The sequence below is a fragment of the Helianthus annuus genome, chromosome 11, assembly GCF_002127325.2.
Source record: "Helianthus annuus cultivar XRQ/B chromosome 11, HanXRQr2.0-SUNRISE, whole genome shotgun sequence".
Taxonomy (NCBI): domain Eukaryota; kingdom Viridiplantae; phylum Streptophyta; class Magnoliopsida; order Asterales; family Asteraceae; genus Helianthus; species Helianthus annuus.
Window position 1 is genome coordinate 30,678,840 of NC_035443.2, and position 14,476 is coordinate 30,693,315.

The following is a 14,476-nucleotide window of genomic DNA, read 5'->3' on the forward strand; positions in this document are numbered from 1 at the left end:
AACATTTTGAAATTTTATTTCAAAAGTCCATAGAAAAAAGTCTGATTACTTTACAGATTTGTTCATCATTAAACTTCACGTACAAATATATATTTTAGAGGCTGTTTGGTAGCCTCTTAATGACCATTCAGATGCTACCTCTTAATGGTTTAAAATATCTGAATGAATAAGAGGTAACCTCAAGTCTGAATGGTTAAGAGGTAACCTCTGAATGGTAAATCATCATATGTCACATTCTTCTACCTTCTCATTGGTAAAATTGTTAATGGTTCCATTAAGAGGTAGCCTCTTAATGACCATTCAGAGGCTACCAAACAGCCCCTTAGTGTTAAATGCTATTTTAGTTCCTGTGGTTTGGACCATTTTGCCAGTTTAGTCCAAATGTTTCATTTTTCGTCTATGGGTCCAAAAAGGTTTCATCGTTGCCATTTTAGTCCACTGGGTTAACTTTATCCATTTTTTCTGTTAACGAGAAGGGCAATTCGGTCATTTTATATGTAATTCTGTGAACTACAAGGGCAATTCGGCCTTATAAAATGACCGAATTGCCTTTCTCATTAACAGAATTAATGGATGAAGTTAACCCAGTGAACTAAAATGGCAACGGTGAAACCTTTTTGGAAACACATGCGAAAAATGAAATCTTTAGACTAAACTGACAAAATGACCCAAACCACAAGGACTAAAATGACATTTACTTACATATACAAACCACATGGCAGGGAATAGTATCTCCCCGTCATTAGTTAAAATTGGCGGCCACCCCTCCCCCATTGGACCAACAAACTTATTATTTTATACACGCTTTAAAATTACTTTTTTTGCCCTGGAATAGTGTTTTCTCTTCCATTGTTTCAAATGGGCGGCGAGCAATATCCATTGGACCAACCGGTTGATTATTTTATATCCACTTTAAAATTACGTTTTTGCCCACAGTTAAAAAACACGGTTTTGCCTCAACTTCAAAATACATTTATCCATTTGCCCCGAGCTAAAAAATACGATTTCGCCCTTGGTAAAAAAATTACGCATTTACCCTCAGCCAAAATTACGTTTTCGCCTCAGTTCAAAATAAAATTTTGTTTTTTCCCCCGGCTCAAAATTACGATTTTACGCCGGTTTATTATTTTATACCTACTTTAAAATTACGGTTTTGCCCACAGTTTAAAATTACGTTTTTGCCTACAATTCAAAATAAAATTATGCTTTTGCCCCCAGCTAAAATTTACGAATTTCCCCTCGGTTCAAAATTACGATATCACCCTCAATTCAAAATTACGTTTTTCCCCCCAGTGCAAAATAAAAATATGGTTTTCCCTATCTAAAAATTAGGATTTTACCATCGAGAAAAAAATTTGATTTTTCCCTCAAGTAAAAATAAAAATATGATTTTGCCCCCAGCTAAAAATCGTGTTAAAGAGATGGCTAACACTCTTTTTACTTTTTCTTTCTAGCAAAACTATAGTACTGTCTTTTTAATTGGTTGAGAATTATTCGGTTATCGTTTCGTAACGCGGGCGGGGTATCTCTTTAACTCTATATTTTAAAATAATAATGTTCCGATTTCCTTTATTAAAAAATAGTCAAAAGAAAATGTGTTTTAAACTCTCTGAATCGTTAACCTTATCCATACTTCATAGTATATCAATCACATCAACATGTGTTTTCTTTTTAAAGATTGACTTGCCCGGTTGCCCTGTCGTTCACATCATTATATACTATAATTCCTTTTTATATTTTTTGGCACTCAACCTTTTGTGGGCTACCAAAGAAGAAAATGAACAAAATTACGAAATTGATTATGAACTGATATTGTCATTATGATGTCACATTTAATAACCAAAACTAGTAATAAGACCCGCGCCGTTGCTATGCGGCGGGTACTTCGCAAATATCGAACGAATTAGTCCAAGCGTTACGTGACGTTTTAACTATATGAAAACGCACGTTTTGACGTATCCAATTGAACTCAATGTATCCTATAGTTGCATTGCGATTGGATCAAAACGTAACGTAAATCGAATTTATATCGTACAATGTTAATGTATTATACGCGACCCGACTAACTCGAATTTATATCGTCAAGGCAAAACCTCTTGAGGGGGTCAAAGTGGCATTTATAAAGTTCATAAAAAGTTAAGTGGTTAAAAATTGTATTTCGTAAACTTAAGGGCTAAGAGGATTCACATCCTAGGAATCAAAATCTGTGTGTGGGGTTTTTTAAATATAAAAAGTATAAAAAGTGGTTGTGAGTGGAGGAGAGAGACAATGTTACTGTTCATCTGTATATTTTGAGGAACAATGTTCACCCACTATAATTTTTTAATACATATTGAAAGTGGTTTTGAGTGAAGGAGAGAGAAAAATGGGATGATAAAGATATAAAAATATTATTTAATTGAAAAGGAGAGAGAAAAAGTATTTGTTTTTAGTGAAAATATATTGATATATGAGTTGTTTTTTAGTGGAATGTATGTATATTTTTAGGGAGCTGGATGTGAATGCTCTAAGAAAGGGTAAAGATAAAATTTGATAAAGTTTTAGGGTAAGAAGTAAAATATAACAAAGTTGGAGCTGAAAAGGAAACTATCACAAAGTTGGGGTGTCAAAAGCAAGGTATTTGTAAAACGAAGTAGTAGTTTAGGGACTAAATTTGCTACTTTATGAAAGTTTAAAGGTATCAAAGCTAAGGGACTAAAATTGTAACATCATAAAAGTATGAGGGAGGGGAGGCAAAGTCGGTGGGGTTTCCACCGACCTTTTCTTTTAAGAGTATAAATAATATCTATGTTAAACGTAACATAAATAGCAAAAATATACTAAGCCACATTCAGTTTTGAAGGGTTATATATACTAGGAAGTTTATTTGGGTAGGAATGATAGCAAGTAATCTTGACCATCAATTAAGTAATCAAGGGCTTGAATTAAATAGATAAAATTGAACAAAAACTAGGAGGCGCGTGAGATTCTCAAGGGTATTCTAATCCATCCAAGTTAGTAGTTTCTCTCTCCTCCAATTTTCCTTCGTTTTTAAAACGTTAATAATTTTTTCATACGACATTATTTTTTATAAAAATTGCACCATAAAAACGAGTGTTTTTTATCTTTAAAACGAGCATACTGTTGCTATACTTTTGAAAAAAAAGTTTTCAATAACTCAGATTCGTAAAACGCAATGGACAAAAAACATAAAAAATGATTTTTTTTCTAAAACGCAATGGACTAAAAACACAAAAGAAAGTGTTATTTCTAAAACGCAATGGACAAAAAACACAAAATAAAGTGTTCTTTCTAAAACGTAATGGACAAAAAAAAAATAAAAAAAAATGTTTTTTTCTAAAATGCAATGGATCAAAAACACAAAACAAAGTTTTCTTTCTAAAACGCAAAACACAAATAAAAGTGTTTATTCTAAAACGCAATTGACTAAAAACACAAAATAAAGTGTTTTTTTTTCTAAAACGCAATGGACAAAAGGCTCACAGAAAATGTGTTTTTCCATTCTTTTGTAAAACGCAATGGACAAAAACTTGTGTTTTTTCATTATTTTGTAAAACACAACTGACAAGAAACACACAAAAATGTGTTCTTTCATTCTTTTGAAAAACGCAATAGAAAAAACGTTGTTCTTTCATTTTTTGTAAAACGCAAGGAACAAAAAAACACCAAAACTATGTTTTTCATTATTTTGTAAAACACAATTCTAAATAAAAATTTAAACTGAAAACTGTTTTGTAATTTTTCTTTGATACATTTTGTCAAACACCTGGTGTGCAACTTTTTATCACTGATTTCTTAATAAAATTGGAACAGATAATGTTGCTCAAACGCAAGAATACATCAAGAGAAGGTCATAATCATAGACATTTGAGAAGAGAAGTACATGTTTTAATCGATTTCTCAAATTCCATTGCATTATGTTAAATTGAAAAAAAATGAGAAATTGCATAAAAATAAACTGAGTTTCTTCAAATAAATTGAATAATACGTTGATTGAGTGTTTAATCCATTCATTAATGAAGAAAATCAAACTATGATGTAGTAATTCTATATACAGAAAGTGAAGGAAATGTTGAAGATGAGTTTTGAAAATGGTGAGTTTTGTGCAGAGAAAGATAAATAGAATAGAAAAAAGGAGATTGACTAAAATGGTTCTCCTTAGACCACCCGTAGTGGTGAACAAAAATAATGCCCCCACCATGGGGCATTATCCGACACATGGCATCGTAGTCAACGTTGGGCATTATAGCAAAAGTGGCGTAGTGGAGCATTATTCCAATAACGCGCCTTCCAATTATTAAAAAAAAAAGGAAACAAATGGTGATTGGCTGGTCAAACACATGGTCACATGTAAAAGTGGGGGTTCTCAAAAGTTGTCAGATGGTAGTTCAAAATGATTGGTGGGTCAACCATTCCACAAAATAAAACGAGCGTTTTAAAAAAAACGCCAACAACAAATTTGAACAAAAAAAACGCCCGGAAACGCCTGGTGTAATGGGGTCCGGGGCGTTTTCCGGCGTTTTTTTTGAATTTTTATTAAAAAAAACGCCCCACTACGGGTGACCTTATGTTTTTTGTTATATGTCACGTGTCCTCTAATTATTGATTTATTCACTTCCTACCCAAAGTAAATTTCTTATTTGATCTTTTCCCTAGTTTTGAAACATAAAACCAATAAAAAAACAAAAACAAAAAAATAACTCCTTTAACGAACTAATCATGTTAGGGTTGTAATAAAATTAAACACTCAAACCGTTTAAAGTAGAAAACACATATCATAAAAAAGAATTCCTTGAAAAGTTAATCTATATCTATATATATATATATAAATGAGATGGATTTGGGCTATGTGTCCTTTGTCTTTGGCCATCTAGGCTGATGTGGCAATATGGTTTAGGAGGGAAATCACATTTTGGTTCTAAATACACACAATTTTTCTTTGGACGCGGGATCCGTTTGAGTTCGGGTCATCCTATACCGTGAATTCGGATATATATAAAAGGCACTATCACAATTATTCTGTAAACCCTAGCCACCTCTCCTTCATCGCTCAATTGGAGAAGCCGTCTTTCTCACCGATTCGTCAGCTGATGATGGTGGTGTTTAGGGTTGGAGAAACGACGATGGTGGTGAGCAGTGGTAAGTTTTTATTTATCAGGTATTTTATTATTTGATTTTTTTTTAGACCGGAGAAATAGTTAGGGTTCTTCTACTTTTTTTAATCTTCGTCTAGGTTATAGATTATCTGTTCGCAATAATACATAATTCGATTTAATCTTTTGCGACAAACAATCTTTTAGATATCTTCGTCATCTTTAATTGGGTTTGATTCAAATGGGTTTAATTTCATAGACAAACAATCTGATTAGAATGCTAGGTTTTGTTTGATTGGGTCTGATTCGATTTCATCTTTTGATATAAACAACCCTAGCATTTGATATGTGTTTCCTTCATCTTCAATTTCGCACAATTGTTCTTCCTAAAATCATCTGTCATCATCTCCAAGGTACAGCCTTTCTCCTTTGATGTAAAGATAAAAACTATTGATAGCTTTTGTTCATAATAAAAAAAACGCAGAAGAAAGACAGATTGTTTTGATTTGTTTTTGTTGAAAGAAGAACGGAAGTTGCGAAGATTTGTTAAAACTGTTTCGGATCAGATCTGAATCAAAATAGAGAATAGAGAAGCTGGACTGTTCTTGGTGTTTAGTGATAACATAAGAATTTGAGTTGCCGGTTTGAGTATACAACAAAGAAGAATAGCGAGTGTTTGGTTTGCGACTGAATGTTATCGTATGAATGTTTGATGTGATTTGTAGTGACCATCATTTTTTTAAATATTAGAATAGAGTTGAGGTTTTTGTTATGTAGGTCACGGGAGATGAGGTGGAGGTGGGTAGCGGCGATGGAGGTGGAGGTGGGTGGTGAGGGCTGATGGTGGTGGAGGTGGGTGATGGCGGCTGATGGTAGTTTAGGCGGGAAAGGTTTTTTTTTCTGCAGGGGTAAGGTTTGCAAGAACTATTTAACACCGGCGGATTATATCTCTATGAAAGACACATTGGGTCACAATCTGGTGGAATGGACCAGGTGCATATGGAATTAATTTTTTATTTGTATTTTACATATGATGCCTTTATGTCATAACTAAATTTTTGTTTACTGAACTAGGCATATCCATTATGGCCAAAACTAGGTTTGCTAAGCTCATAGATTTCAACTTAATTCATGCAATAGATGTGCAACTTCCAGCCGGCACCTGGCAGTTCTTTTGTGATAGCTCATTTGTTGGCTGAATCGCAGAAAGTGGTAGCTGCAGTAACCGACTATAATATTCCGGTTGTTGAGTGGCATTTAACTTCTGTAAGTACAAAACACTTTTTTGTATTCTCTTTCTGTTATTTTGTTTATTGTTACAGTTGATGTTTTTGTCAAAACCTGATTCAGATTTGAGCATTAGATGTTAGTCGAAAATTGTGTTGCGACTGAATTTGAGTTCGATAGTAAAGAAGTTGTTAGTCTGTTGAGATCTGAATTATATTTTGAGTGAAATCTGAGTTTTGGACATTTTCGGTCAAGTTTCGATTGAAGCTTAGAGTGTCGATTGAAAATTCGGATTAAATCGATCAATTTCAGTTGATTTCTTATAGAATCAGTGTTTTTTCAGTTTGTTTTTGAAATAGTTTTGAACATATCAGACACATTTACATCGATTTTGAAGTGAATACTTGATTGTTCAAAGAGTAGATATCAATTAGTTATATGAATCGGATCTGTACATTCTGTCCGCAATCTTCATTTTTACGTAGATCTGAATTAGAATAGAGTTGAGGTTGTTGTCTGAACTTGAGTAACGATAAATCATAAAGGTAAAGACTATTGATAGGTTTTGTTCATAATAAAAAAACTTAGAAGAAAGACATGTTGTTTTGATTTGTTTTTGCTGAACAAAGAAGAACGGAAGTTGCGAAGATTTGTTAAAACTGTTTCGGATCATCTGAATCAAAATATAGAATAGAGAAGTTGGACTGTTGTTGGTGTTTAGTGATAACATAAGAATTTGAGTTGCCGGTTGCTGGTTTGAGTATACAACAAAGAAGAATAGCGAGTGTTTGGTTTGCGACTGTATGTTATCGTATGAATTCTTGATGTGATTTTAAAGATTAGAATAGAGTTGAGGTTGTTGTTATGTGGGTCACGGGAGATGAGGTGGAGGTGGGTAGCGGCGATGCCTATAAGTAGTTCTACGGTTCCACATAAACATCTATTGAATTTGACATAGATAGTGTGGTTGCATGTGTAGGGCTTGATATCGGAGGTGGAACCGCCGAGTCCGATGAGATGCTTGATTGGGTCTTTAAAGGTTCATTATTCATTCATAAGTACATGTATCAAGTTGTTCTTAAAATGATGAATATAATATGGGTTTGATGTTCTTATTTTCTGCAGTGAGTTTTCCAATAACAATCTTTGTGGATGGTCCTTTCACAACGCTGGTGGCGGTAGAGACGTAGTTGGCGACAACTAGATTAGGTATGCATATCATCCCTTCTTAAGCAAATACGTATATTATAACCTAACTTGGCATCTTAGGTATGCATGTCATCCCTTCTTAAGCAAGCCGATTTAAGCCGTAGTCAGTTACGACGACACAAGTGGTTGCGCGGATAGGTATGGGTTATCTATTTTAACATGAATCAGTTTTATGGTCCTGTGATTGATACTGTCTTATTCTATTGTTTTTCTTTTCACTTGGAAACCACTAGGTATTCAGCCGTTGCAGATATGTTCTCATATTCTATACCTTGGCATGGCATTCGAGGTGGTTTGGGGTGTTATGCTAATGGAGTGTCACTCCTTTTATATAAAGGCCTGCATAACTGGCTTTGTTTTCGGTTGGTAAGCGCTCGGTTAGCGGCCTTTGTGGATTAGGTTCTCATATTCTGTGCATGATGGTCAGCACACTTTGACTTTGTGGGTTTCATTTTGTTCACGAAGTTTACCGGTTACCGGTACAAGTCTTTTCGTAGTTTGAGGTAAGAGGTTTTATGTATATGCTTTGGTTTGATTATCTAGCCATATACGGAAAACAATAATTAGTCAACACCTTAATTCTGTTGCTTCATATTTGTATTTTCTTAGTGATTATCATTTGGTTTTTCTTCTAACGTCACTTTAGTATGTGGTTTATAGCTTTTTGCATTTTCCTCTGTTGTTCTTCAAAAAGGTTTTGCTGCTTTTGAAATACATTTTTTCAAATTGATTTACGACTACAAGTATGTAGACAGTGGTGGAGCAACAAATGAATCATAAGAGACCGGTTTTTATGGATGATTCACTGAGTCATTGCATTATTATTAGATGCCTTTTTTACTCGCTTGAAAATAGCGTTGGTGTTATTTTGCTGGCGAGTGGTCACTATAAAGTTATGTTAGAGGTGTATTTGGGGTATTAGGTCTGTAACGGTGGCGGCGTCTGCAAAAAAACTACACTTATTCACCTAATTCAAAAGTTGGTCAACCGCTTACGGTAATCTCATTAAGCTAAAGCCTAAACTACATATCGGTAATTTTAATATCATACTGGGTTTGTATATATATAGCAAGATTATGTCGGCCGAAGTCGCTGGCGATGGTAGCAGTGGTGGTGTTAAAGTTTCATCCGAGATTATACATTTGGCAAACATGATACTTGATCGTAGATATTGCAGCTATAGTGGATAATTGTTGATCTTGATCATGCTTGCTCTGCATATTCATACGTATTTGGTTCCCTTTATAGGACACCCTTGGTTTGTTGCATGCTTTTTGTTAATAAAATAAATCTCATTTCTGTTGCTGAAGTTTAAAATGGTAGTTAATGCTAAATCATGTCGGCTCAGATGCTGTCAAGTTTATGGTGAACCATTCTTCTGCACAAGCCATGTTTTGGTGCAACAAACACTGCATAGTGTAAGTTCTCATTTACTTTTATGCTAAATCTTTCTTGCTTGACTTTTTTTTGTCTAAAAAGTTCTCACTTTACTGAAGTTTTTTTTACTAATATTGTTTCTCTGATATTTGACATCAATTTTGCTATCAATTAATATCCATCATAAAGTTAAACTAAATGAAGCTTATATTTACATACCTTTTAAATTCATATCAAACTTGATATTGAAAATATTTGTCTTTGACTTTGACTCTTTGGTGATGCATTTTTATATGGTGGCAGGTCTTTGCAATTGAAGGTGAAGATGACTTTTCACAAGTTAGAAAGGACGACTTTCCGCTACCGAAGGTGCTTGCCGGAGCTCTGAAAGCTCGGAAGAATGACATTCCTGTGAAGGTTAGGTTACTTTTATTATGCGTATGTGTGTCTATATTGTTTCGATGCGAGATTTGTGAATTTAATCTGGATTTTGTATACTTTGTTGACGATATGCAAGGGACGTGAAGGTATAGAGTTATCGGATGGAGATGGGTTGCTTTTTCCTTAAATGATTAGGTACAGGTAATGTTATAATGTCCTAGGGTTTTGATTTTGTATTTTTGTTAGTTAGTTACATACTGCTGGTTATGAGTTATGACCTAATTGCTAGGTTTATGCCTGTGAGCTTTTTGGTTTTTGTTGATATAAATAGAATTTAGCATTAAAACATGTTAGGTATCTTTTTTAGGCTTTCTGTTGTGTATTTAATCCCTACTGCGTCTGTGGCTACTGATAAGAATGAATTCTTAATTTTTTCTTTTACAAGCTTCTATTGTTCTATAATTTACTTAAGTTGCTGTGACGGGTTCACACGTATTTGTATGTTCACATAGTAGTCGAGATAAAAGGTGTGGATTTTGTGGGCCAATTCTAATAAAAAAGTTCAAAGAGGAGGCTGGATTGAGGGGATTGGATAACGTGTCTATGACTGATAGGGAATTTGATAAATTATAGCGTTCAAGATAAAAAAAAATTGTGGTCGTTGGTAAGATAATTTGTTTGTTATACTCATTTAAAGTTTTTTTTTAATTCGTTTTCCTTAATGTTTAAAATTCATGTGCTTCAGGTACGGTTATGTTACCCCGAGTGATGTGCCTGAATTGCTTGATAATCACATTGTAAAGGGTGAAATCATTGATAGGATTTGGAGGTACAATTTTACTATGTTTTTTTTTTTTTTTTCATTTAGCAAGTTATTGTTCATTTGTTTGTAGATTTTAGTGTGATCTATCCTATGCAGTTGATATGAGTGATATATCGGTTATTGGTCTCCACGTAAAATATCGTTACCGATATTGTCGATATCGACCGATATATCACCGATATTCCCGATATCGGTACCTTTCTTTATAGTTCTACCGTTCGTCTTTCTTCTTATTGTTGCTATTATTGTTTTAATTCTTAATTGTTAATTGTTAGTGTTAAATGTTGGTGTTTTAAGTCTTAACCAGTTCCTACTTGCTACAATTGTAAGTGTTTTGCAAGTTGCAAAAAGTTATTTTGTTAATGGCAGGAGAGTATATAGATTTGTTAGTGTTAAATTGCTATATACTTAAAATCTGCATGATATTAAAATTACTGATATCCCACCATGATAACCTATATCTCAAATATCGGTCGTTGACCGATACCTGATATTTTACCGCATTAACTGCTTAGGATATATCTGGGAAATTGACTGGAAAGTAAATGTGTGAAAAGGGGTTGAAAGTTGCCCAAAGTATATGAATATGGATTATATGGTTTCGTTTATGGTCATAAAGGCCAAAACCATACTTGATGAGAGTATAACACAAATCCCCTCAAAAATGCAAAATGACATAAATACACCTGATGAGATGTTAACATGTTAAACAAACTACTGTTTGTGTCACTTTATTTAGAACTTAGAAGTAAGGGCAGTTTTGTTATTTTACGTTTTTTTTAGCAATTTAGCTGTTGAAGTAGCATAACAAATTGATACCTGGGTGACCAGAAATGCTGATTAGAAATGTGGGGTGGACTTAATGTAACATTTAATACTGGATAACTATATCAATGATCTTAGACAAAAATTACGCGTACGAACATACCAGTTTTAACTGGGTTACCCAACCCGCCCATATTGCCAAAAGTATTTAATTTACAGTCACTTGACTCCATTGCAGGGGCCGAATGGGAGTTCCTGTGGTCAAGAAAGCTGAAAAAGCAATTGAACAGTCCCAAACGGAAATGACGTAAAAGTCTCTGAAGCGGACCACCACGCAAGCAGCACCATAGAAGAGAGAGAGAGAAAGACAAAGAAAACAATGGAGGGTTTTGTCAAGGTGCCAATGGGTTCTCATGTTGCAGAGATGAAACACCTGAAACCGAAACAAAAAAAGAAGTAAAATAAAGTAAGTGCGTTTAACATGTTGAGAAAGAAATGGGAAAAACATGATGTTGTTATAGTTGCTGCTGTCGTTGGCGCTGTGGTAATGGTTGCTGTGGCCTATAGCTTTTATAGAAGGTTATATATATATTTGAAATGTGGTTTCCAATCTCTCTGTTTGAAACTGGTGTGTTTGGAGTATGCTGGTCACATGACGAATGCATTTTCATTTGAAAACCTAGACTACTAGAAGAAAGCTGTGATTTAGCCTGATGCTATGGCACATACAGGATTAACATTTGAATCATCTGGTGACTCCATATGTCAGTTGTTTGTCTGCTGGAGTTTCTCATGTGGAATCTTTGTTTCTCAACCTTTTCTTCTTTCAGGTACATACATATTCTTCTTATGTGAATTGTTAATGTTCATCAATATGCAATAGGCAAGGTTTCCTAAGAACATGTCAACTTTAGGATCTTAAATTACCTTTGTTTTAGCGGCCACAATAGATTCAAAATCAGCAGGTAGTGATATATATTGAGCCTTCATACTAAACAATTGTAGTACCTACGAAGTTTTAACACTTTAAGGTCAAACAAAAAATGAAAGGAGACACCTTTTGGTGGTTCCCGACAGCATACTGCGGCGACACTTGCAACTTGGCGCATCACGACGGTGTTACTCTCTGTCTATTCTCCGGCTCTGTCTCGACGTACTTGCTAGAAACCGAAACAGAAGAGGAAGAAAACGGCCGAACAATTTCCGATTCTGAATCTACAGTTTCCGATAAATTTCATCCCGTGACAATTCGATGGACGATCATCACGTGCTCTCTCTCCGATAAAGCTTTTAAATCGCTAGATGAGGTCTCTAATGGGGCTAGAGGTCTTATTCTTGCAATGCATAATCTTGAATCAGGTAAAGTTTAAAACTTGCACTGATTTATTATTAGAAATAGTATTTTTGGGTCTTGTAGGTGAAATTTGCTTAGGGGATTTGGAAAGCCAGATTAATGTGGTTGAGGTAATGATCTTCTCTCCACTACCTATTTTTTTCTAAGTATCGTTATGTGAATCTGTGTGGGTTTGAATGTTTAACTATGCAAAACTGGCGAGTCGGGTTCGGTCAGGGGTCAGAACGGGTTTGGGTTAGAATGGCTCGGTCAAAACGGGTTATGACAAAAATAGGTTTGAGTCAACACAATTTATGACCAAAATAGATCCGAGTCAGCCTTAATGCAGGTGAATGATCATAATCATAAAGTCATAATATGATACAATCATTATGTTTTATAGCTATTTTGTTATGAGTATGGAGATTGATTTTGTTTGTGATGGGCATATTATGGTGGCGGAGCTCCTCCTCCATTATTTCCGTCCCCAAGTCATCATCATAATCGTATGTAGTTAGTTGTTTGTTAGATTTATGAATATATTGATGTACGCTTATGTAACCTATTTCAGCATCCTATGATTCCACCATTTCCAGTTCCTTATCCAACAATTTTCCCCACCATAAGTTTATGCTCATTTTGGCACACCTGTGATAGTCCGCATAGCATCAAGTTTAAGAAATGACAGTACCACTACTCAAAGGTGTATATTCATCATACATATTCTAAAATGGTTTTTAAAGTTTAATTTAATATAACCACTGTTTTTTTCTTTTTCAAATCATGCTAATTTAATTATAAAACTTCAATATTAACAATGCTAAGAGTGAGAATCATGGTTTTTAGATGGTATTCAAGGGTTTCCTGAAGGTGCTCTTAGACATATAGTCTTTAACCGCATCTGGTGGTGCTTATAGGTATTAATATCATGATTTTTAGGTAGCCTTTGGTATGACGTAACGGAGAAGGGAATGGAATAACCCATTTAAGGGTAATAAAAATATGGAATGTTTGGTTGTTGAATGGAATGAAATCAAGTATTACCTAAGGAATCACTTTGTTAATAAGTAATTTATGCAATATGTTACTTTTGTATTTATATTATTTATTATTTATACACTTTGTGATAATGTAAATTAAATTTTCCGACCCGCGAAGTTCGCGGGTGATAACCTAGTTTAATCTATAAGTAAGAAGCGTTTTATATATTTGTTTATGAATATGAATTGCTTGTAAATTAAAGGATTTGAATCTAACTAATGCTTGGCAGTTGGCACGTATATTTTCGTTAGAAATATTCGAATTCGTTACAGGAATTAAAAAATTGAATTGATTATAATTAGAACGTGTCAAAATAAATGGAATTTTCATAATTGAAAGATGTGACACGTTAATTGGCTAAATTTCTTATATTTTATTTGGAAATTTGTTTAAAAAAAAAAGTTGAAATGTGGTGGTGAATGATGGAGGGGGAAATTCTCTTCATTTCATTACTTTCCTTCATTGTTTGGGAAAAAAAAATTAAATTCATTCACTTCAGAAAGAAAAAAATAAAAAAGAGTAGTTTGAAGAAATTAAATCGTTTTTAGAAAAACCATTCCAATTCTCTTCACAATCCAAACAAATATTATCCTTTGGATTTTCATATTCTGATTTCATAGAATTTATTATGGTTAGCGATAGAGAACGGTACGCCATATACACAAACAAATAATGAGATTTAGCATCACTTATGTGGTGGCAAAAGTGATGGGTTAGGCAGGTTTGGGTTATCAGTTAGGATGAGTATAGGTTAGGATAGGTTTGGACTAGGATGAGTTTTTTAAGAAAAATGTTAGGATGGGTTTGGGTAAATATGAGTTTATTAAAGGTAAAGATGAGTTTGGGTAAAAAATTCAGAAAAATAAAAAAACTCAAAAAAATAAAAAAACATTTTAAAAAAAATGTAAAAAATAAATAAAATGTTAAAAAATATGAAAAAAGAAAAAATCCAAAAATTCAAAATGATTAAAAAAATAAAAGTCCCAAAAAAATAAAAAAATTCACAAAAATTAAAAAAACTAAAAAAATATAATAATGTAAAAAATCAAAAATAAAAAAATAAGAAAAAAGTAAAAAAAATACAAAAATACAAAAATTCTAAAAAAAGTTAAAAATTCAAAAAAAAATCAAAATATTCAAAAAAAAAAAGTTAAAAACTTAAAAATAAAAAAATAAAAATATAAAAAGCAAAAAATTTTAAAAATAAAAACTAAAAACTAAAAAAAC

General features: G+C 33.5%; 1 long non-coding RNA gene across 5 annotated transcripts; it reads left to right on the forward strand.

Annotated features, from left to right (window-relative positions):
• Nucleotides 1-5,039: 5,039 nt before the first annotated feature.
• Nucleotides 5,040-14,051, forward strand: LOC118483920. 5 transcript variants are annotated; one of them, XR_004872309.1, is made up of 12 exons: nucleotides 5,040-5,139; nucleotides 5,871-6,086; nucleotides 6,168-6,359; nucleotides 7,300-7,359; nucleotides 7,446-7,529; nucleotides 7,590-7,667; nucleotides 7,763-8,032; nucleotides 8,878-8,947; nucleotides 9,210-9,323; nucleotides 9,424-9,488; nucleotides 10,033-10,116; nucleotides 11,114-14,051. It is a non-coding gene; the product is annotated as an uncharacterized LOC118483920 (long non-coding RNA). The 5 variants fall into 5 exon arrangements; XR_004872310.1 differs by having other exon boundaries at nucleotides 6,168-6,192; nucleotides 6,300-6,359; nucleotides 7,763-8,947; XR_004872308.1 differs by having other exon boundaries at nucleotides 7,763-8,947.
• The last annotated feature ends 425 nt before the right edge of the window (nucleotides 14,052-14,476 follow it).